Here is a 24386-nt window from a genome sequence, read left to right as displayed (position 1 = left end):
TACTTTGGTGAAGAGAGTGACTGCTTTTGCCTGTGTCCAAAGAGTCACAAAAAAAACTTGGCAGGTTTAGCCCTGTGATTCTGGCTTTAGAATGAAGGATAGAAGAAAGGCATGCATGGAACCTTCTTCAGAGACTAAGGAAAGGTGCTGAGGCCAGGTATGTGTCAGGGTGTCCCCGAATGGAGGCCCAGAGAAGCCATGGTGTGAAGCTGTGAAGTTAAATCCTAGATTGTCTTAAAGACCCCAAGATGCTAGAGATGCCAGAGTCCTGAGCTATCTGCTGAGAAAAGCTGCCAATGGAATGGAGCTGCTAATGGAGAAAGAAGTGTGTTGCAGTCAACGAAGATGAAAGGAGTTGGAGATCTGAAGAGTGTTTGATATCAGAAATGGAGATGAAGAGTTTTGAGTTTGCCCAGCTAGTTTTAGTTTTATTCTTGCTTTGGTCCAGTATTTCCTCACTATGCTCTCATCCCTAAATTTTGGAATGGTTGTGTGTGTGTGTGTGTGTGTGTGTGTGTGTGTGTGTGTGTGTATCCTGTATTATTATATGTTGAAAGTATTTGATCTGCTTTTTGATTTTAATTTTACAGAGGATTACAGTTAAGAGATTGCCATGAATCTCAGATGAGATTTTGGACTTTGAATCAAGTGCGAGACTGTTATAGACTATGGGGATTTTGAAGTTGGACTGAATGCATTTTTGCATTATGATATGGTTTCAAGACTTTGGGGGCCAGGGAGCGGAATGTGGTGGTTTGAAAGAAAATGGTCCCTAAAGGGTATGACACTAATCGGAGGTGTGGCTTTGTTGAAGTGGGTGTGGCCTTGTTTGGAGGCAGTATGTCCCTGAAGGCATTGAAGTCTCATGTATGCTTAAGCCATGCCCAGTGAAATAGTTCACTTCCTTTTGCCTGCAAGATGTAGGACATTAGGCTACTTCTCCTGGACCAATATCTGCCTGCATGCTGCCAAGTCCCACCATGATGACAATGGACTGAGCCTCTGAACTGTAAGTAAGCCACCACATTTAAGTATTTTCCTTTATAAGAGTTGCTGTGGTCATAGTGTTCCTTCATACCCAAATATACAAATAACTCAATGGTAAGAAAACATCCAGCTGTATTTAATCCCCCCACCATGGAACACATGTATGAGCAGAAACTTTATGAACTGACATGTACACGTGGCATATAAGTATATGAAAGAATTTCCAACACCATTTTTTTCAGTTAGGAAATGTCAGTGAGAATGATAACAAAGTATCTACGCCTATCATTGAAGAACTTGGGAAGCAGAGACAAGAAGATCAAAAGTTCAAGACCAGCCTTGGTCACATATTGCAATTGAAGCTGGTTTGAACTGACTCAGAAAGAAAAACACAACAAACCAAGACCAACCCGGCTAAAGTAATGGAGTAAAGAGAGTAAAGGAGCTATCAAGCAGACAGCCTGAGATTGATCTCTGGCACCTACATGGTGTGGAAGGACGGAACTGACTCCTAAAAGTTTATCTTTAGAACTCTCTATCCTTTCCTTAGCATGTGCTTGCCCTCGTGAATGAGTAATAAGAGATAGAGTTAAATAAAAATAAATAAGCACATAAAACAGAACAGCCAGAACTACCACCATAGCAACAATTGAGATAGCATGGTAGCTCATGCCTGGCCTGACACGGGTTTGAGACCAACTTGGGATACAAGTGAAATACTGTATACACCAAATGCATGTATACATACATATAAACGCATAAATAAATGTAATAATGAGGTACTGCCGTGCACCTGTTAGAAAATATAGAATGATCCAAAGAAAACTAGATTAGATTCAAGTTCAAGATTTACTGTGTACTTATGCTTGATATAGATACAAATGGATACAAAGTATGTGGAACTCAGGGAAAGAGTAACCACATTAGGCAGCCTTGAGTAACATTAGTCAACCTCACGGACCAAGATGCATCAGGAAAATCACTGTTGGTATTCTATCTTTTGAGATGGTGTGATGCTGTTAAGGATGCTTTATGTCCTTAGCCTTCCTCCTCCTCCTCCTAATCACTGGAAAGCATTAAAATAAATCCCAACAAGAGATGTTCCACAGTATTGCTGACTAATACTGAAAACTGTCAAGACAAGGAAAGCAAGAATCGTCGCTCTCTGGAAGACCCTGAGGATAAGTTGACAGTGAAATACAGCATGGACTCCTGGGGTGAACCCAGCAACAGATGAAGGACGTTGTGTAGACACTGAAGAAATCAGAATGTGTAAATTTAGTTAATTGGGTGCCAGTGGGCCAGGCAGTGATGACACATGCCTCTAATCCCAGCAATGGGAGACAGGCAGGGGGATCTCTGAGTTCAAAGTCAGCCTAGTCTACAGAGTCAGTTCCAGGAATACACACAGAGAAATCCTGTCCTGAAAAGGCTAATAATAATGATGATGATATTGTGTCAATACTGGTTCATTAATTGTGACAAATGTACCACTAATAAGAGATTAAATGAGAATTTTCTGTAACATTTTTTGGTGACTCTAGAACTCAAATTTTAATATATAAACTATTCTAAAATAAAATTTTTGTTTAAAAATGCATTTATTCCACTTATTTATTTGACACCTCAGACATCCCTCCCCTAACCTATTTCTTCTCCCACAGATATGCATTGGTGGCCTGCTTTGGCCAAGTCTCAAGTTATTGAATGTTGCTTATACATTAAGGAAGATGCATGGATACCCAGCTAGTGCCGTGAACCCAGTGCCCATGTGCAAAATACAGGCTTCTCTATTGTTTTTGATCATCCTTTTAGGTAACTTTTCCATGTTGTTTTTTCCTCCTGAAAACTTCTCTGAGAGGTGAGCCACATGGAATTCCTCAATGAGCTCCCATGAGCCCCCATGTCCTTTGCCCTCCAGCTGTGCTTGGTCTATAGGAAAGTAGGCAGGAGGTAGGCAGAGTGAAGTTGGCATGTTGATTCTCACGTCTAACCCTGGTGCCCCACAGAAGGCTGAGGACATTCTCCTGCCAAAACCACAGAGTCTGTTAGCAGTCCTTTCCATCCATCTGCTGCTTCCAGGTGCCACTGCAGCTCACCCCTGTCGTCTGGTGTCCCTTATCAGTCTGAAGCACAGCCCCTGCTTGACACCACGGAGGGAGCTTATCTCTACCTCTGAGCAACCTCACCAGTGCTCTGGGCACCAGGCAGATTGGTGCTTGCCCCATGGGCCTGAGTCAGCCAGTGAACTGCAGACAGGTTCAGATTGTGAGAACCTGTAACCTTGCTTCTCAGCGATTAGAGCAGTGAACCGCCAGAACCAGGCTCACATTTTGGGTCTTTCGACTTCTCAGGTGGGGTTAAGTGATTTTAGCTCCCCCCCCCCCAGACCTACTTCCTTATCTTTAGGGAGTAGATAGGGTTATCTTCTCTTGGTTGATGAAGTGTGAACAGCATAAGCCAAGTGCTTAGCACCTGTGGGAGAGTGAAAAGTGCTTACCAATCTTATTCAGCTCAGTTGCAGCTAAAATTAGCTTGTCTTTTGCAATAGATAATATAAGTAAATAGTTGATGAGCAACCCAAACAATTGGTTTCGTGTGTGTGTGTGTGTGTGTGTGTGTGTGTGTGGTGCCCAGGTTCAACCCTAGTACCACCAAAAAGAGAAAGAAAAAAGAAAGTTGGCAAAAAAAAAAAGTTGTAAATTTATTCAACCTAGCTGGTTAGGCAGGAAATTGGAACTAATGGAAGAGTGTGCATGTCTCCCCTCCAAAAGTAAAATATTGTCCTGATAGGACTTAGAGCTGTTAGAACACTGCCTTTCTTACTAATGACTTGGGTTTATTAAGAAAAGCCTATAGCATAGTTTTAAGCATGGGCATTAGTAGTGCGAGAGAGAATTGCTCAGGGAAGGCTGGCACACACCCCAGTGTAGGTGTGGGTTTCTCAAGAGGCAGCTACCAATAATGCTGTTGCTTTTGTAAATAACCATTGTTTTATTATTTACATGTGTGTGTGTTACATGTAAATATACACGTGTTCACACCTGTGCATGCACATGTGGAATCCAAAGCATGATGCAAGTCAGGACCTCTCACAAAACTGAAAGTCCACTGTTTGGGCTATGCTGTCTAGCCAGGAAGCATTTAAGATCCAAGTTTCTCCATTCTCCAATGCTAGGGTTACATGTATATGAAATCACACGAAGCCTTTGCTTTTTTTTTGTTGTTGTTGTTGTTTTGTTTTTTGTTGTTTTTCTTTGTTGTTTTTTTTTTTTGAGACAGGGTCTGGGTCTCTCTGTGTATCCCTGGCTGTCCTGGAACCAGCTATGTAGACCAGGCTGGCCTCGAACTCACAGAGATCCGCCTGCCTCTGCCGCCAGAGTGCTGAGATTAAAGGTGTGTGCCACTGCTCCTTTAAATCTGGCATGCCCAGATTTTTATCTGAGTGCTGGAGATAAACTCAGGTCCTCATGCTTACAGAGTAGTCACTCTTCCACTTAGCCCATCTTCTCAGTCCCTCAATGTCTTTTTGTAAAGAAAGAAAGGTTTACAGTTGCTGAGAGTCTAAGTCAATGGTAGATCACTTGCTTGGTGTCCATGGAACCTTGAGTTCAATACCCAGCACACACAGACAAAAATTTTTTAAACTTAAGCAGGGATCAGCATCATGCTGAAATCCTCGTGCTAGGGGGTGGAGACAAGAGTCCCTGGCATTTTTTTTTTTAACTAGCCAAGTTAGAAGAGTCAGAAAGTGGCTGGAGAGGTGCCTCAGAAGTTACGAGATTGGCTGCTCTTCCAGAGGTCCTGAGTTCAGTTTCCAAACAATTACATGGTGATTCACAATCATTGGCAATGAGATCTGGTGCCCTTTTCTGGCACGCAGGCAGAACACTGTATACATAGTAAATAAATAAATGTCTAAAAACAATCAGAGCCTGGCGGTGGTGGCGCATGCCTTTAATCCCTACACTCGGGAGGCAGAAGCAGGTGGATCTCTGTGAGGAATGTTCAGGGCTACACAGAGAAACCTTGTCTCAAAAAAAGAGAAGAAATTTAATAAAATCATACTTTCATTTTTTTCAAGTATAAGTTTTGTTATTTTTAGAGTTGTAAACTAAAAAGCATGAATTTACAAGCTACAACAACAATAATAATAATAATAATTAAAGTTACAAAGTACACAATAAATTAGGGATGACATTTGAGCTTCAAAAATAACAGAATGTGAAACTTTTCAAAGTATAAGCACACCTCATACCTGTGCTTTTAGAAATGGCTGAATGAATCTGGCCTGTGGGCCATTGTATGTCAACCCTGCTCTAGGCAGTGGGGACCACCAGTGTCAGCACTGAATTGGAGCCTTGTGGGAGAGAAACCAGAGTTACAGGATGACAAGAAGTATTATAGTAGATCCATGACATCAAGCCTTGACCTGAACCAAGTCCCAGAACAAAGATGTTTGCCATCTCAGAAGGTTGTTAATACAATGGTGGTGCTCTCGATGTATTGAGCAGAGACCTGGAAGGAGCTTTGAAAGTCTTCCCCTGAGTCCCATCCTGGATTCAGTGATGTGGAAGAGGATATTAGATGGTTTGCCACCCACATCTGGGCTTTCTTCATTTCATTTTCACCCTTCTCACCATTTGGACCAATCAGAGAGTTGTATTTCAGAACCTTAGGTCATCATTGGGCAGGCAGAGCATGTTTGTCTATTTCATGTAAAAGACAAAACAAAACAGAAAAACCCCAACAACAACTATGTTCCAAGCTTGTGGGCCAGGTCTCTTTGTGCTATCATGAAGACAGACTAGGAGAAAGGAGGCGAGAAGGGCATTAATGGACACCCAAGGAGGAGCGTTGCTGTAGGGATTGCTATTGAAGGTTCGCTAGCTGTAGCTTGGCCTGGCATCCTACACTGGTTGCGTTTCACTTTCTCAAAGCTCCAGGTAGCTCCGGTTCTATCTAGTTGGAGAATTGTTAGGGTAAGGGCTTGTGCCGAGGAAGCATCAGTACCATCAGTGAGTGTGTTGGAAACAGGATCTTCCACACCACCAGGACCTGCTGGATCGGTGCCATCTTTTTAACAGGACCCTGGGGGAAGTTTTATTTTGAGACACGTGAGGCTTGAATTGCTGAGTAGACCTTTAGAACAAGGCTCCAGGCTCAAAGAAACTTCAGCTGCTCAGCGTCACCATCTACTCTGACAAGAACATAGAGAGTCCAGTCAAATAGGTACTCTCTGTAAGAAAATGGGTCCTCAGTAGTACCACTTTGGGGTATATATCCAAAAGATGCTCAATTGTGCCACAAGGACATGTGCTCAACTATGTTCATAGCAGCTTTGTTTGTCATAGCCAGAACCTGGAAACAACCTAAATGCCCCTCGACTGAAGGATGGATAAGGAAAATGTGGTACATTTACACAATGGAGTATTACACAGCAGAAAAAAATAATGACATCTTGAATTTTTCAGGCAAATGGATGGAGCTAGAAAACATCATTTTGAGTGAGGTAATCCAGACCCAGAAAGACAATTATCACATGTACTCACTCATAGGTGGTTTTTAAACATAAAGCAAAGAAAACCAGCCTACAGGTCCACAATCCCAGAGAACCTAGATAACAATGAGGACCCTAAGAAAGACTTACATAGATCTAATCTTCATGGGAAGTAGAAAAAAACAAAGATCTCCTGAGTAAATTTGGAGCATGGGAACCATGGGAGAGGGTTGAAGTGGGGAGGGGAGAGGCAGAGAGGGGAGCAGAGAAAAATGTAGAGCTCAATAAAAATCAATAAAATTAAAAAGAGAGAGAGAGAAAATGGATCCTCAGCTTGGGACAAGAAATCCTGAAGAGTGACATGACCAGACCAAAGCTGAAGGTCAACTGGAGTATGACCAGTCATCCTTCTCATAGATAAGTACCCTCCTAGGCTTCCTAGGCACGCCATCTAGATTTCCTGCCTTAGCCAGTCACATCCTGAATCATAAACCCTCAGATCTCTCACTTCCTTCATCCCACTCAGCTTTCAGATCAGATGACAAAAACCCAGCCTCCCTGCTCCACAGCCCCCGGTGCCCAGCTTGCACCCATGTTAGTTGGTCTAGGAAACTTTACTGGAAAAGCCTTCCCCTGCCTAGATCCACCTTAGCATTGACTTCTGTCTCTGAGTGGCAGGGTGAGTAGGACCACCCAGGTCCTGACATAATAACCCATCTCCACTACACGAACCCACTTTCTAGGCTTCGTAATCTCCCTTCTCCGCTAGTTTTAGGCCTAACCTTAGACCTGCTGCTTCAAGCAGGTCTCTGAGCTTTCATTATATTCTGCCCTCAACTTGATCAGCAATCCTTTTGAGGATAAATCTACCCGTGCTGCTTTGAATGAGAACGGCCCCCATAAGCTCATATATTTGAATATTTGGTTCATAGTTGGTAGACTGTTTAGGAAGGATTAGGAGGAGGTGTGGGCTTGTTGGAGGTGTGTCTGTGAGGGTGGGGTTGCAAAAGCCTACACCAGGCCAAGTCTGTCTTTGTTTCTCTCTTTCTGTCTCTCTCTGCCAAGTGCTTGTGGATAAGAGTGTCAGCTCTCAGCTACGGCTTCAGAGCCATGCCTTCTAGCCAGGGATCATAGACTCACTCTCTGAAACTGTAAGTCAGCCCCCAGTTAAATGTGTTCCTGTCTAAGTTGCCTTGGTAACGGTGTCTCTTCATAGCATAACTAAGAAGATAGGACAGTAACTAAGACGCAGCCTCATGTTGTCTTAACTTGAGTGAACCATGTTGGGATCCTGGTTGGTACGGCTAGACATGGTAACATCATGGAAGGGAGATATTACCCCAACTCTCAATGGTACCAATAGGGTAGACTTGCCAGAATACAGCCTTGGATTACAATTACCACACGTACCACAAGGAGCTGCCCCCTTCAAAGAGATGAATATGGGGTGTGGGGAAGGGCATTCCTAACGGCATTCCTAACTGTCAGCTGGCCACAGGAAAAGAAGGAAACACCCATCTAAGCAGAGCTGAGCAAAAGCCGAAGTTCCCTGGTGTGCATAGTACAGCAAGAGTCCCATAAAGATGAGGAGCAGGGTTCAGTGGCCCATGCATTTTCTCCTAGTTCTGAAACTGTGAGGCTACCAACAGCTCCTCTTTCTTCTGCACCCTCCTATGGGCGCGGGGGGGGGGGGGGGACTAGCTACCTGGTGGTAAATATGTTGATTAAGAAGAGGAAAGATTGGCACTTTCCTTGGTGCCTCGTTTTCACCTGGCTAAGGGTTCCTGACCTTGAGGGTGTAGCTGGGTGGGGATTGGGACGGAACCTATGGATGGTGCCAGCTCAGAGGTTCAGAAAAGTCAACATGCAGCTTTCCTAGAGCTGCTTAGTCTGGAAAGCAGATCCTCAAACCAAAAGAGTAAGGAAGCCTGCCACACACTAGAGATCTGTCAAAATCCCAGCCCCGGACCACAGGAAATTTGGCTGACACAAGGTAAGGTTACTGCAGAGGTCGTGGGGTATTGTGGGACACCGCTCAAAAGGGCCTGGGCGGAGCTTTGAAGAGTTCCTGTAGAGCATGCCAATGAAGGCTGTCTGGGTTTTAGACAACAGGGATTTTCTAGGCTGACCCTTGAGGTAGGGATGGAAGAGGGCAAATTGAGGAGGGTGGCCCATGAGACAGGGGTTCAAGGATTTGCTCTAAGCCTCTGATTAGAGAGAAAGAGACCAGGATTACTGCTCGTCTATTCCTCCCTGAGCTCTCTGTAGTGAGGCACGCAGCCGCAGCCGTAAACCAGAGCAACAGGTCCGTCTCCACTCTCCAGAGCTCAGAGCTGCTCTTCCGGTTGCTGCCAGGACAACTGACTTGGCAGCCCAGGTGTGGCTGAGTCAGCAGGCCCCGCGGTTCCAGTGGCCTGGATCTAGGGAACTGGGGTTGGCTGAGTGCCCAATCTGAGAGCCAGTTCCTTTGTGCGCCAGGCGGGCGCTGCCTCTCCCTCTCAGCCCGGTCAAGCCACCTGTTCGAGAAGGTATTGCAGCAAAGAACACAGACTTGAGTTAGACCCGCTGTTTCGGTTTGCCCAGGGCTGGCTTGGTTTTATCACTGTCCTTGGAAACCTCTGTGGTATAAAATGATAAGGTCTGAGGACTGAGAGCCTTGACGGGAGTGAGGAGTGGCCATGTGCAGAGCGAGCTAGCTATGGTGCCAAGATGAACCCTGGGGCTTCGTCATCCCTGCAAATGGGGCCAAAGTTGGTGTTTGTGTCTAGCTCCTCTGAAGGACCACATGGCCGGGCATTTCAGAAGCAATTAATTAGTGGCATCTCTGACCTAAATACCTCCGATTCTGGCTTGTTACTCATCTTCATCTATGAGGAAATACATCTAAGGAAAATATTGAAATTAAATAGTATAGACAGGATACAGGATCATACCTGTAACCTCAGCCTCAAGGGAAGCTAAGGTAGAAGGACTGTGAGTTTCATGCCAGCCTGGAGCAAATAGTGAGACTCTGCATAAATAAACAAACAAATAAATAGGGAGCACTGTATCGTGACTTAGACATCCCAGGCATGCTAGGGTCTCAGCGAATGTTTACTAAGCAGCACAGGAAGAGTCAGAGTAGTCTTTGCAGAGACAAGGAGCCAACAGGGAAGAATGAAATGGATGGGACTGAGAATTTTGAAAGGCATTAAATCAAAGCAAAAGGACCAGAATAGGCAGTAAGGAAATCTGATTTCCAACCATCCAATGGAATCATCCCGGCAAGTTACAACCACCTTTGCAACCTAGTATTGGTATCTTTCCCATCAAAGTTCTGTTGGTCTTTGGGGGTCTCCTTTCAACTGAACTGGTCACTGGTCCAGAGCTCAAATTTCCCTAGTACATTCTTTCTGACTCCTCCAAAAGGCTGGCCACTGGGCTGGGCAGTAGCATGGGTGTGGGGGAAATATGGCCTGCACATGTACATGTGTATGTATACACACAATCTTTTCCCTAACCCTCTGTCTGTGCCGAAGGCTAAATGTCAAGGGCAAAGCTTCCTGGAGGCCACAGAATGACCTTAAAGCTATAAATCAGGCTCTGTAGAGCAGCCAGAAGGATGCCATACCCTAGAAGGCGTGGGCTCACCCTGTGGCTCCTCCTTGCGTCCTTTGCACCTGCTCCCTCGCTCACCTGCAGGCTCTGGGCTTGTCTCCAGACATGAATGCTGAATGCCCCTGGCATGTGTGTGCTCCACTTGGCGCTCAGCCCCTCCTGTGCTGGCAGCTGACTCCTATGACTCACCCTCAACTCCACCCTCTCCTGCCCTCCTGACTTTGATGCCTACCAACTCATTAAAATTTATATGCAACACTTCCTCTGTGCAGGTAATGAGCCAGGTGCCGGGGTTCTATTGGTAAACAAGACAAGGGCCTATGACACTCATTATGGGGGAAGAGGAGACAATCACCAGTCAATTATATACAACCTGATAAGTGCCTGGGTGGCATAAGTGACTGTAAGGTTGGGTAGAGATTTGAGACTGCAGATTAGCAGGGAGGATACAGCCCTGCCTCTCAGTTGTAGGTTGTGCTGTGAATGACGGCCACCATCTCTTTTTCCACATATCTCTATCATCCATCCACCTATCTATCCATTTTCTCCTCCAACAAACCATTGAAGCCCCTGTTGTATGCCAGGCATACTGTCCAGTTCTGGAATTATCATACAAAGGATAGGCTCCTCTGATCAAACTTTTGACTTCCCAGATGTGCCCTGTTTCTTCCTATTTGACAACATCTGTACTCACTGTTTCTTTTGTTCAGAAGATCTTAGCTCCGCCCACCTAGGTCAGATGATCTCCCCCATCATTTGACCCTCCTCAAAGGTCATCTCTTTAGAGTTGGCTTCCCTGGCCTCCTCAGCAATGTGGGGCCCCATTGTGATGCTCTCACAGCACCCTGTAATTTTCCTTCATAGCATCTTTGATTATGTATTTATTAGAGGAACTGTTTTATTAGTGTTTATCATGTCTGCCAGGGATTCATTTATTATAGTAGTTATGCTGTCTGGCACAATAACATAAGTTGAAATGGTAGATGAATGGGTGGATAGTGTTGCTGGGTGGGTGGATGGGTAACTGGTTGGCTGGCTGAGTAGAAAGATAGTTGGTTATGTGTAGATGCATGGATGGATGACCGGATGGGTGGAGAGATGATGGGTGTCTGAATGTATGGACGAGAACTGAGGCAGAATGAAGGCCAGTTAATAGACTGATCTAGAATCAAGGCAGAGTTAGTTAAGGATTGGTGAACAGGCCACAGTAAGAAAGAAGGAGGGAAAGCCAAGGAAGGGTCAGCTGGAGACAGTCTGCCTGATTTGGAAAGTGGTTGCATGATATGAGCGGCCTCAGGAATGAAGCTGAGTAAAGAAAGAGTGACAGGTAATAATCAGGGTTCTGGCTGTGGCGAGGAGATTGACCATAAGAGAGAATAATCTGAAGGTACAGAATAAAAAAGATTCCTCCGTGACCTTGAAGTCTCTGTTGGAGCAAAGAAGTGGGAATTCAAATTGCTTTTGGTTTGACTTTCTTTTGTTTCTGTGGTCCCCATGATGGTCTAACTGTCAGTGTGTGGGGTGAGCACATATTCTGATGTGATGGCTTCACGGTCCCTGACTCCTCCATATGTTATTACCGTAGCACTGTAGCCCCCAAATGCATCTAGCATCTAATCCCTCCCCTGAACTGATGTGCCAGAGCCGTAAGGCTAAACATTTCCGAGGCTTGGGCGTCTGCTTCTCCTGGGTCGTTGAGTTGCTTTGCCTTCTGACTTTGGTTTGGAAACTCACGGCATGAAGAATCAGCTGGCTCTGAGAATGCCGTCAGCCGAGGGAGGCAGCAGCAGTGCCCTCCACAGCCAGCAGAGGCGGAAGTGGTAACTGCATGGGCTGCAGCATGTCATGTCAGGGGTGCTAGTACCCCAGGATTCTCCATTTTTGTCTACCGGTCCCAGTTCCGTGGAGTGGTCTTAGACACTGCACTTTGCTGTTCTTGATTGCATCTCATGATTGTCTCTCAGGTTCTGTGAACTACTTAATATCTTAATATCTACTTTTACAACAGTCTTCTTTTTCTTGTTCAAGCTCATCAGGTCTCTCTACTGCTTTTAACCAGGCACTTGGTCCCATATAGACCTTCAAGTATAGGTCACACTTGGATTGACAGGAGCAGGGTTTAGGAGATCTAGGCCACAGCGATCATGGAGGAGACTGACACTAAGGGAGTAGATAAGATTTTTTTTTTTTGCAAGTTTTTAATCATGCAAAGCAGAAGGCAAGGTGGATAGGGAGGAACTATCTACGTGGAACAGGTGTGAAATATGCAGACCTCTAGTTTCCAGCCAGTGATGGCCCTGTATGAACTTTGATGTTTGGGAAACCAACTCCTAGTCCAACAAAGGAAGCCTCTTGCTTCTCCAGGTCACATTCTTCTTGGGCTGCTATCCTGTTGCTCCTTCAATGAACTGGCCTTGTGTTTTTAAGGAGGCTGCAGATGGAATCTGACATGTTGATGATAACCACAACACCTACCTGTTGAGAAGAGTCATGCCAATCAGTGACACCGTCCTTACGAATCAATGCCCTGGCCGATGCCAACAGCCTTTCATGATTGCAACAGGTATTTCTATCCCACAACTGCTTTTTTCTCAGTGAACCTAGAATCCTTCTCAGCCCAGTTTGTAAACAGTTCTGATAACTTCATGACAATTAACTCATGAGATGTTGCCATGGTCTTAATAGATCATGAGTTAGCTCCTGAAGTATATCCTACTTACTAGCCTGGGACCTCCTATGTCAATTAGCAATCAAGAAAATGCCCCATGAATGTCCCTACAGGTCAATCTGATGGATACAATTCTTCAACTAAAGTTTCTTCTTCCCCAGTGTGTCAGATTGACAACAGAGATTAATTATGACAATTTAGAATTCTCCTACCATGGCTTACTTGGCCACTAGGATTCCAGGTCAAGCTTAACCAAAATTTCAGTATGTTGCCTTTGCTTTTCCTGCTAGTTTTATGAAAAATAGTATTCTTAGGAGCCTGGGTTTGAGATCCCTAAAGCTGGCCAAACCTGGACATTCTCAGTCCCTTCTATAAAATTGCGTTGTGTTTGCATTTGGCCTATGCATATCCCCCTCTATCCTGGAACTTATCTCTAGATTACTTGTAATACCAGATATGATGTAAATGCTTTGTAAATAGCTGCTATGTTGTAATTTAGAGAAGAATGGCAAGGTAAGAAACCTGTACGTGTTTAGTTAGTACTTTTATTTATTTTAGTTACTTGGGATAGAACCTTGCTATGTAGCCAAATACCAAAGAGAGCACACTTAGAGCAAAGATGGAAGAAAGGAAATGCACACTTTTCTGAAAAGTGGACACACTTATGAAGCTTCTTGACTGTGGCCCTGTAAGCTATTGCGATAGCCAGGGAGTTTTGGAGACAGAAAAAGCTTCGGCAATTCACAATGTTCAAAACACAGCAACTATAAACAAGCTCGGTGTGGTGGTGCATGCTTTTAATTCCAGCGCTTGGGAGGGAGGCAGAGGCAGACAGATCTCCGTGAGTTCCAGGCCAGCCTGGTCTATGTACTAATTCCAGGCCAGATAGACCTATGTAGTAAGAGCCTATCTTAAAAAAAAGAAAAGCGTGTTCTGGTCTACTAGGGACCAGTAGAATGGAGGACATAATAGATTGGTAGATTTACCTTCTCTTTATTCTAAGAGGTAATAATTACGAATGGTATTTTCCAGGTTCCTGTGTGCCTAGAGAAGACATGACTTACTTTCCACAAATCTTGTGTGTGTGTTTTATTTATTTTGCACATAATAATGAATTTGGGAGAGAGAGAGAGAGAGTTGGTAGTGCTGCACAGAACTGGAAGTTACTTCTGGATTCTTGATTTGGGAGATGTCTTCCTGGAGGTGACAGGAGTAGCTTCTTCCTGCTTCTGGAGCTTCCTGCAGCAGTGAAGCAGGAGGGGACTTGAATGCCTAGGTCTCTGTTGTGGTTTGGAGAGATCTTCTGGAAGGCTCCTCAGGTGTTGATTTCCTTTGTGCCTCCAGCAGTTCTGTGAGCCATCCTTAACCCTTAATAGATACTTCTCTGTTTACACTAGCTGGGGTGGATCCTGTGGTCTGCAGTTGAGAAATCTGACTAATACTCTAGGCTCTTCCGGGTTACTCACAGGGTGGTGGAAGTTGGCTTGCTGCCCTCTACTGGGGTTGGGGGACAGACCACGATTCTGATGCTAAGCACTACTCAGTCTTTGGACACAGGCAGAAGTCCAGGTGCTGGGAGCTAACTAGATCTTACGGGTGGATCGTAACTGTTCCTAATAACCTTGGAAGAAAGGAAAATGGAGGGCAGACCTGTCCACTTTGCTCCTGGGAAGTTGAGAGCTGCATTTGAACACCTCTCTTAGCACTGTTCACCCAATGGCTGTTGTCTCTGATGTCAAGTTCTTTGGTTGGGTACAGTTGAGTATAATGTACGTGTGTGTGTGTGTGTGTGTGTGTGTGTGTTAATGTTAACACTTGGGGAATGTTATAACTTAAACCTCGAGTCTCACCCCTTGTACTTATTAGTCATATTTCTTGTTTTCTACAGTCGGATAATTAGATGTTCTGAAGCTTTGCTGGACTTGGCGGGACTGCCCTCGGTTATATAAGTACAACCTAACTGATCCAGAACCTAGAACTTCAACCCTCTCCTTTCCTGGCCTCTTCACTGCCATACCTACTCCAAGACCAGGTGCTTCACATAGGAGCCAATACAGGAGCAGGAAAATCAGAACTGTAATTGAAGAATTTCTGTGGACTCTGAGTAGATGGGTCTAATGGCTAACAGGGTTGGAGTCAATCACAGGGAATACCCATACTCCTGGATATTTACTCAACTTGATTAAAAATGTCAACACAAAACTCTTCGCATTTGGCCTGGGGTGTAGTAGGGTGATTGCCCACCATTTGCGAGGGAGTGGCTTTGATATCCAGCACCATGAAAACGAAAGCAAAACCCCCCAAGCAATAACAAAACAAACCACAAAAACTGGCTCACGAGTATCTGCAGCTTTATTCATATTGCCAACAACCAAGATATGTTTTGATAGAAGTGATGGCTCACTGTCATTGTCTACAGTAGCACTAAGAATCATCTAGGAGACACACCCCTGAGAATTTCAATGGAGGTGCGTCCAGAAAGCTTTAACTAAGGAGGGAACACCCACTCTGAATATGGGCAGCACCCCCCCCCCCCCCCGCCCTGCCACACCACCAGGTTTCTCTCTGTAGCTTTGTAGTCTGTCCTGAAACTTGCTCTGTAGATCAGGCTGGCCTCGAACTCACTGAGATCTGCCTGCCTCTGCCTTCCAAGTGCTGGGATTAAAGGCATGCACCGCCACTGCCCAGGTGGGCAGCTCCTAATTCATATGCTCATCCCCAGACTGAATTAAGGGGAGGAAACCCCAGGAGAGCTTCATTTACATTTTCTCCCTTCCAGACTGCAGGCACAATCACCGACTGTCTCCTACTCCTGCCATCAGGGGTAAGAGGTGGAAAAGCCAAAGGAAATCCATCTCTCTTTCAGAGAGCCAAAATAAAGCCCTCTATAAATTGCTTTTGTGAGGTATTTTGTCCCAGCACAAGAATAAGTAAGGTGAGTAGGTAAATGTAATAGTAAATGGATAGGCAATGTAACTATCGCACATCTAGGTAAATTGGCACTTTAGCAATTAAAAAAGAGATCTGCGAGCTGATGAAAAGATGAGGCACCTTAACTCTAAGTGAAAGAGTTGAAAGACTCCCCTATGCATAGTGCCCAGACTATGATTTCAGCTGTATGATGCCTTAAGAAGGGAAACCATGCATCAGTGGCTGCGGATGGATTAGGGTTATAAAGTCTGGATAGAGAAAGATAAGAGAATGAAGCCCAGAGGGATGTCAGAGCCGTGAAAATGCTCTGATGCCATCATGGTCTAGGTACACGCCATTGCACATTTGTCCAGACCCACCAAGTGCCCGGTGCCCACACGGAACTTGGTGTGGACTGCGGACTTCGGGTGAGGGTGACGTTTCCATGCCGATTTATCAGTTCTCACAAGTGGAGCACTCGGTGCTGGGTGCTGATAGTGGGGTTTGGGGTGCATGTTTGTGGGGGACCGAGATTAAACTGGAAAGATCTGCATCTCCTGCTCAGTGAACCCACAACTACTCTGAAGAATGAAGTCTATTTTTAAAGGAAATGGCTACTTCTCCTCAAGGTCACTTCTTGTTTTGGGGGGCTTGTCCCCTGCGAGGAAAATGCTTGATCACTGCTACACCCCATCTCTTCCTTCCTTGGTACCAAATTGTCCCATCCTCAAAGAGTAAATAACTAGCTTTTCTATTGCAAAACAAAGGGAACTGGTTGTTTTTAAAAATAATTTTTTTGGGGGTAAAGTTTATACCCATTTTAAATGTAGCATCTGATGTGGGGTTTTTTTGTTGTTGTTGTTTTTGTTTGTTTTTAGTTTGAAGAGGTTTTGCAGTTCAAAACCTGCCCTGTAACCACAGCCAACATATTGAAGATGAAAAATATTCCTACCTCCTGAACACACCCCTCCTACTCTGTGCAGCATTCTTCAGACACTGGCACTGGGAACCACTGATTCCTTTATTCTGCCCTTCCAAGACTGACTTTGCCTGTTCAAGAATTTCACATACACAGGTTATGAGGTATGGACTGTGTTTGTGGCTGGCTTCTTTTATGTGGTGTAATGTTTTATAGTTTCCTGCGCTGTCTCCTATCTTAACAATTCCTTCCTTTCATTAGAGATTAGGGTTCCGCTTGTGGTTTTGGGGTGTTTATCCACTCCCCTCTGACCAGACATTTGGGTTCCTTTCAACTTTGAGTGATTGTGAATGAGCCTGCTATGAAATGTGAGTGCACCTCCTTAGGGACACTATCTGCATTTACCCTGACTGCGGTGCCGATACTGGAACTGTGAAGGGTATGGGGATTTTTACGTTTATGCGTATGCATTCCACTTTCTGCCAGTTCAGGTGAGAGTTCCAGTTGCTTTGTCTGCTTTGCACTTGGTGTCAGGTGATTTAAGTTCTGCCCCTGTGGAAGGTCCAGGGAGTTAGTCTCTGGGTGTGCTTTTAATCCATGTTTCCTTGCAGGTTCATGACGGTGAGCTTTGCTAACTGACTTATTTGATGATAAGATTTAAAATGGTGTTTAAATCCTCCACCTAGTTATAAAAGTTGGGTTTATATCACTCCTGAATTTTAAGAGTTCATAATATATTTGTGAACTGACTTTTTTTTTTTTTGTAAAGTGAACACATTCCTCCTTCTACGAACTCCAAGACGCTTGTAAGATAACAATTGAGAATTTCGATATTTGTTCTCCAGAAACAAAGAAGAATTCTGGATAGGGATATTTCTACACTCTCTAGGGCCCTCCCGTAGTCCTGGAAATAGCACCTCTGTGTCTCCAGCCTCCAGGTCCGTGTCCAGCTCTTTGATGACCTTTTGACATCAACTCTTGACCTTTGTTTTGTCTTTCAGTTCTGGGAAACCTACCTGGGACCTTTCAACCCATTACTCACTGTCTGAGACTGAGAGCTGGGAGGACCAAGAAGATGCCAGATAGATTTTGTACTTTCGTTTTGATATGCTAAGTTGATGGCTACTCTTTACAGAGTTTTTATTTTTTAGACCGGGTCTCACGTAGCCCAGGTTGGTCTCCAAGGTGATAGGCAGCGAAGAATGACCTAGTTTTTGTGAAGCTGGAATCTGACTCAGGACTTGCTAGGGAAGCACGCTAAGAAATGAGCTAGGTCCCTGGCCCCACTTTATAAAGAAACGTGGGGGCTAATGAAGCACATTTCAGAAGATGACTGGAGGAAACAAAACTTTCTTTTTATCTTTTTGTGAGGGTGTCATGGCTCAGGACCTCATGCAGATTAGGCAGATGCTAGCGATCTATGCCCTAGACTCTGTTAACTTTGAAGCTATGAGAAAAGCCTGTACCTTCTGAACTCATTCATCCTTCAGTGTGTCAAGAAAGGGAGCTGGCAGACACACTGTTGATGATAACAGACTAGAAGAAACTTATTGCGTCTCATTAAAAGGTTCTCTTCAAAGATCGAAGGTTAAAATTTACTTTAGCTGGACCCAAGCCTCAAGGGCTCTAAAGGAGAGCAATGAGCTATGGGAAGTATTAGTAAGTCAAAGAGTTGATACAACATGGTTGAGCTTTTAATGGGACTCACCTTTGGTGATGTGTGAACAAGACCCCCCAAGGTCATTGTAACCCATATGTTTTAAGAGGATTTATCTTAACTGGGAGATTCTTAACTTTCAAATATGGTCAATTAAACAAATTTAATAGTTTTGAATTGTATTCTTTTCATTCCATGGGGATTATACTCTACTGAGTTTCATTTTGAGCCACTTGGGAGTCTTTTTTTTTTTTTTTTTTTTTGCTCAGTGTTATGCAAAATGCATTAGTGCATCAAATTAGGAAGGCCTGGCTTTTGTGCTACAGGAACAGCCACCTCTGGCTTTCTTGGGACATGACTGAGTAGGGAGCAATTAACTCCAACTAAGTGGAGCAGGTCAGAAGCACAGAGAGGCCGCAATTAGACAGGCTCAGTGGACACCTGGCTTGGAAACCTGTTTCCAAGTGTGTATCTATGGGGAGCTCCAGATGAATGGAATGACAGGGACAGACTTCATACAGCCTCATACGTGTGATAACAGGGCTTTCTCAGTATTTCTGATTAATCTACCCATGTCACACCGATATCCTGACTTCCAGAGCAGAGATGGAATGTACAGGCAAAGAATGTGGTCAGACATAAAGCACGATAGAATATGATATCTCAGCATACAGCGGCATGGTGATGTTACCTACAGTGTAAATGATCCAATTTGGTTGAGAAAGAGGAAGGGAGGGAGGGAGGGAGGGAGAGAGAAATAGAGAGACACCATGCATGCATGCAGATGATTCTCCCTTTCCACCATATAGGTCCCCAGGATCGAACTGAAGTCATCAGACCTTTTTTATCTGTCGTCAGTCACCTAATAACTTTATCCACTGAGTCAACTCACTGGTTGCCAATTTCTGTTTTACCTTCAGTCATAATGCAGACTGAAAGTAGAGATAAGCTCTGGACATCATCTTCTGCCAAGGAGAGCCTCTAAGAAACAGCAGGAATGCTGTACCAATGAAACACACAGGAATGGGAAGGTCAGGGCAGAGAACCAAAGGGTCTCTGTAACCTACGGACCAAGAAGAGTCAGGCAGCCATGTTACTGAGGTTCTTGCCTGTCCCTTGTCCTGGAGCAGAGGGTGGAGAAAAAGCCTGCAGATTGGAGTCAGAGAACCATGATCCCAGGAAAGGAGCACAGGGTAGGAGGAGCACTGTGGCCGGATGCTCTGAAAGACAAATGGCCATGGTGCTAGAACTTCCTGGCGCCTCCTGCCCCATGCTCCCGCATTAGCTCACCAGGCAGCCTGTTTGAGCAGTGTTAGTTTTTCTAACTTTGTTTTCATTACCTCTGCTTACTGAGTAGGAGGAGATTTTCCTGGATTGCCAGGCAGTCCAAGAACTTAGTTGTAAAGAGTTAGGAAGCGAGGGTGTGGAGTGGGAGGAGGGATGAAGAAAAGCCACCTGGCTTGCCGGAGGCATTCGTCATCCATGTTTGACACTCATCCCAGGCCTAGAGGAAATCTCTGTAAACAGTCTGACATGTCTATATTTTGAAGCATCTGGAACCTGCCTTACCTGTAAGATTGCCTCATCTTGCTAATGACCATAATTACTGGGTCCTTTGCCAGCCATGACCTAGCCTTGGTAATGGTGCTAAAAGTAGGCCTGGAGCCAGGCAGTCTGCAGGGCTTAGGGAGCCCTCCCAGGTACAGAGGACACCAGGCAGATGGAAGGATGGCAGACCAGTCCAAGGTTAGAGGTGTTGTTCTTTCAGTGCCTTTGATTTGGGTCAAACAGAAACACTGCCCATACTGAAGAAGTCTGGTTTGGGGGACTGTCTGGTACACATTATTGTTTAGCCATGCCCCCCCCAAAGGCCATATCCTTACATTATTACAGGACAAAAAGCTTGTGAAATATAGGGGGAAAACCCAACCAAACAAAACCATGCTGACTGAGACTATAACTCAGTTGGTAGGAAACTTCTATCATGATCAGAGCCCCAGGTCTGATTCCCAGGTCCTCATAAAATAGGTGGTACATTCCTATAATTCTAGAACTCAGGAAGTGGAGGTGATGGGAGGTCATTCTCAGCTATGCAGCAAGTTTGAGGCCACCCTGGCCTACAGGAGACCCTGTCTCAAAAAAGCCCATAAGAAGATGCATCATTTCTAGGACATGGATCTTTGCGTACCAGTGGCAGGGGTGACACAGGAAAGTGCACACTTGACAACTGCAAAACCATATGGACGAACAGTAATTTATAACAAATTTACAAAGGAATAAAAACATTTAAATGATCAAAACTGCTCTTGTACTGGTTATTGTTATGGTTTAAGTAAAATGCTGCAGGTCCCCAAGTGGCTGCAGTGGGGCAGCAGGTCATGAGACCATGGCAACCATGAGGGGCCATGAAGGCAGCTGGCCCCAGACAGGTCCCCTTTCCCCCATTACAGTGGCCTATGGGTCCTAGGCAGGGAGCCCCTTGGTGGGTGAGAGACCGCAATGAATAGGCACACCATGCAGAGTGAGGTTGGATATTTATTTAGTGGGCTATGGAGGGGAAAGGGAAAGAGGGGAAGGGGAGAAGGGAGAAGAGCAGAGAGAGAGGCAGAGTGAGAGAAACAAAGAGAAAGATGGGGGAAGGGGAGAAGTGGGGAGAAGGGAGAGAGGCAGAAGCTGCCTCTTCGGGAGAGATGGAAAGGAAGGAGCTTAGACTGCCAGCAGAAGGAAGATCTGCCTGTCTCAGTGGACTGGGGGTAAGGGTGGGTGGGGGGAGTGGGGAGGTAGGTAGGGTTTGTCTCTTAAAGGGACAGGACAGACCATTACAGTTGCCATCCCACTGGAAGCAGGAAGATCAGGAGTTCAAGGACATTCTTAACTACCAGTTGAGCTTGAACCTAGCCAGTTCAAGGCTAGGCTGAGCTATAGAAGCTGTTTCTAGAGACCAAAAACCAAGCAGACAAAAAGTACACTTGAGAGTAGCTGTCGCTGGACAATGCCCAACTTCACATCTTCAAAGATCACCAGTCCTGAAAATGTCAAGGTTGCCCAGTTAGCACAATGTTGTGGGTGAAATTCAGCCCTGGAAACATCCCAGCAGAGGGTAGATTGGTTGCCATAGAGACCCCATGGGTAGTCCTGGCTCCAGATTTGCTATGGTATTGTATATTTGGGGTCCCACTCAGGACAAACAGCAATTGAACTAGGGCCTATTACCTACGGAGAATGAATGGGAGCAAAGAGAAGGAAGTAAAAAAGGTTAAGGATGGGGCAGGAAGAGGAACTGGAAAAGCCAGAAACCCCGGGGCACTCTCAACAGTCGGGCTAGTAAAGAACCAGGAAGAAGAGGGAGGACAGCCCTCAATGATGGAGACATAAGGAGAGAGGGGCAGTCAATGTTGGGGGACAGAACTCCACAGCTCCTGTCCTAAGCTTGGGACTGATTTGCTCTACTGTGTCCCATCTCTGTCTTGAGGCCGGTTGGGTGGAGCGCGGAAGGTGGAACAACCCGCTGCAGGCAGACAGTTTGCTTCACTTCCGGGGTCATGCTGTGTCTCTCCGGGTCAAACAGGCAGCTGGCTTCTCAGAACTCCAGCACTGCCTCCCTGGCCCTCTTCCCCCAGTTCTGAGTCACCCTCAGGTGCGGTCTGACACCCTGAGGGTGTGGGCTCACAAGTAAATCCTTGAAGCACCTGGCATCTGCACTTCCGGGGGGGGGGGCGTAAAAAAGCCGTGCAAGTCCGATGATCTGAATTCTACTCTCCGAACTCACGTCAAGGTGGAAGGAGAGAGCTAACTCCCACCGTTTACACCTCTGTGTGTGCACTGCAGTGCTCAGATGCTTGCAGTGTGGGCACACAAACACGCTCCCAATGAGTAGCACGTTTTCTTTTGAAGTCATCACAGTTATGCTCAGCATACAAAATACTGTAAATATACTTACTGCAAATCTTACTATAAAGTGCATATTTATTGGAAATTACATCTCTGCGTGAGATAGGTGGAACAGTAAAAGTTAATAATGTGTCCACAGGTGAAGTTTTCTTGCTGGGGTTCAGCATCAACTCTTTTTATTTTTTATGATAAGCAGTGAGGAAAACATTTTTCCAAACTGTATAAAGGAAACAGGAATGGAAGTTTTGTTATATAAATGACATTCAGCTGATGATGTGCCCAAACCAAAACACAGCCTGAAAACCCCACACAGTGACAGAATTCTTTTGATGATTACCACCTGATAACTTGACTGGCTCCTAGAGATGTTCCATGTGTCTGCTCTAATACTGAGCTTTCCTTACGCAGGCACTCAGAGAGTTTCTTCCCACCAAGGGAAGGCAGCGAGCTGCAGGGATGTGGAGTCAGACATGGAAGAGAAAAGGACCCTCTGAGCTCTTCTCACCCTGGCTTATCCACAGGCATTTAGGAAAGACAAGGCATGGTGGTTATGTGGGGCCCTCTAGGGTTCAGTGGGGGGTCTCTTCGGAAAGTCTTAGTACTCTTACAAAGGTAGGTTACATCTGCACCTGGCTTTTAGTCCAACCTCCTTGGCCCCTTCTTCATAATATGGTGTCCATTTCTAGAAGCTTGGAGATACAATCTGGGATTTGGTCGGGACTATCCAATGTCATTTAGCCACCCATCTACTACCGCCCACCCTCAGGGACTGAATTCAACATCTTCCAAGACGTCAGGGCCATAAATGTTTTCATGACTCCCTACGTCCAGCCAAAATCTCTCCCATGCTCCTGCCCTAGTTCACTGAACACATCTCAACTTCTTCAGGATCCTCCGCGTGGACTTGGCATCTGGCATGCCTTTCTTGGGTTTCTTACCTGAGCCACTGTCTTTCCCCTAGTTACTCCCGAATTTCCCATTCTCACGTCTTTGATTCTTTTCGCCTTCATTTCCCATTCTCCTTTCCGCTTTTCATTCCTTCTTGCTCCCATCCTCGCTCCCTATCTGTCTCCCTCTGCTTTTCCTTCTTCTTCCTCTTCTTTCCATCTTTTTAAAAAATTTCCAATAGAAAAGGAGGGAGTTTCTTAAACAACAACACCCAACTAAACAAAGAAACCAAACGAGTTTGGAAATATGCCGCAGGTGAACCGACCGAGGTCGACCGTTCTTTTCTATAGTACAGTGCCTTGCCTCAAGCCCTGCGGTCCATAAGCTGAGGTTCAACTGAGTGCCACGGGAAGGCGCTCCGCTCCGCGACCTGCCTATGTCCGTTTTCCGCCCCTCCTTCTTCCGGCGCTTGTTGATTACACTCTGCTCCAGTTGAAACCGGGCGGTTTTCCCCAGCTTCCGCTTGCTTTCCTCCCGCATCCGCATGGGTCATTTATCTGCGCCCGCTTCCAGCGTGGTGAACTACTCACGCTGAAGCGTCAGTTCCCAGTAATCTCATCCTGGAGGTTCTCCAGTTCTCCTGGTGTTCCTGGCTGTTAGCTAACGTGGCACGAGCTGGATAGGATTTTCATAGATTTTCCTGTCTACCTCACTAAACGGAGTAATTCTCCCCCAAACTCCAACAAGAGAGTTCTTTATTACGCGGAGGATATTTGTTGCAGACACAGCCCTCTGACCCCCTCTGACCTGCAGGGGTTTTCCTGTTCCCAGCTAATCATTCGGTATTGGGTACTGCTGCACTTCCTAACCTGGTATTCAGGAATTCACACTGAAATGTTCCACGCACCCTGAGCTACAAAGGCGCCCTTCCTCTAATGCAGTTCCATCCGTGAACACGAGATGGCACTAGTGGAGCACTGTTAGCTTGGCCCTAGCCAACCCCCCCCCCCCCCATAATCTCCATGTAAGTAGTTTGAGATGATAGGGAGCTGCAGTTTATTGACATCTTCCCGTCCCTCTCCCTAAAGTCACTTTTTGTCCTTTTCTTGCGCCGTAGAAAAGCGGAGCTATCCAAGGCTAAGGGGGAGTGGGGCGGTATTTTTGTTTGAAAGCATGACCAAAAGCTGAAAGTTTGCTGCGAAATGCTTTGCTCTGAGTGTGGCATGGGTGGCTATTGCAGTCTTGATGTCAGAGCAACTGTGATTCCCTGCACCAGAACCTCATCTTTATTTCAGATTGTTTCTGTAATCTTAGGGTTTACGGCTACATTCATTGTTCTCTGCATTTTCTCAACTAAGTAAGTATATGG

General features: G+C 45.4%; 1 long non-coding RNA gene across 4 annotated transcripts in view; it reads left to right on the top strand.

Moving 5' to 3' along the window:
- Positions 1-18411, top strand: part of LOC125401022 (uncharacterized) — a 30589-nt gene extending 12178 nt beyond the window's left edge. For 3 of the 4 annotated variants that reach the window (XR_015736299.1, XR_015736298.1, XR_015736297.1), the window contains 4 exons: positions 12512-12647; positions 14641-14784; positions 16541-16745; positions 17583-18411. This is a non-coding gene — a long non-coding RNA (uncharacterized LOC125401022). Of the gene's footprint in view, positions 1-7690; positions 8481-12511; positions 12648-14640; positions 14785-16540; positions 16746-17582 lie in introns of those variants that run through there. The other variant, XR_015736296.1, reaches the window with a different exon arrangement.
- The last annotated feature ends 5975 nt before the right edge of the window (positions 18412-24386 follow it).

Source organism: Myodes glareolus, chromosome 24 (assembly GCF_982192425.1).
Source record: "Myodes glareolus chromosome 24, mMyoGla1.1, whole genome shotgun sequence".
NCBI lineage: Eukaryota > Metazoa > Chordata > Mammalia > Rodentia > Cricetidae > Myodes > Myodes glareolus.
This window is presented reverse-complemented; position numbering and strand designations above follow the sequence as displayed.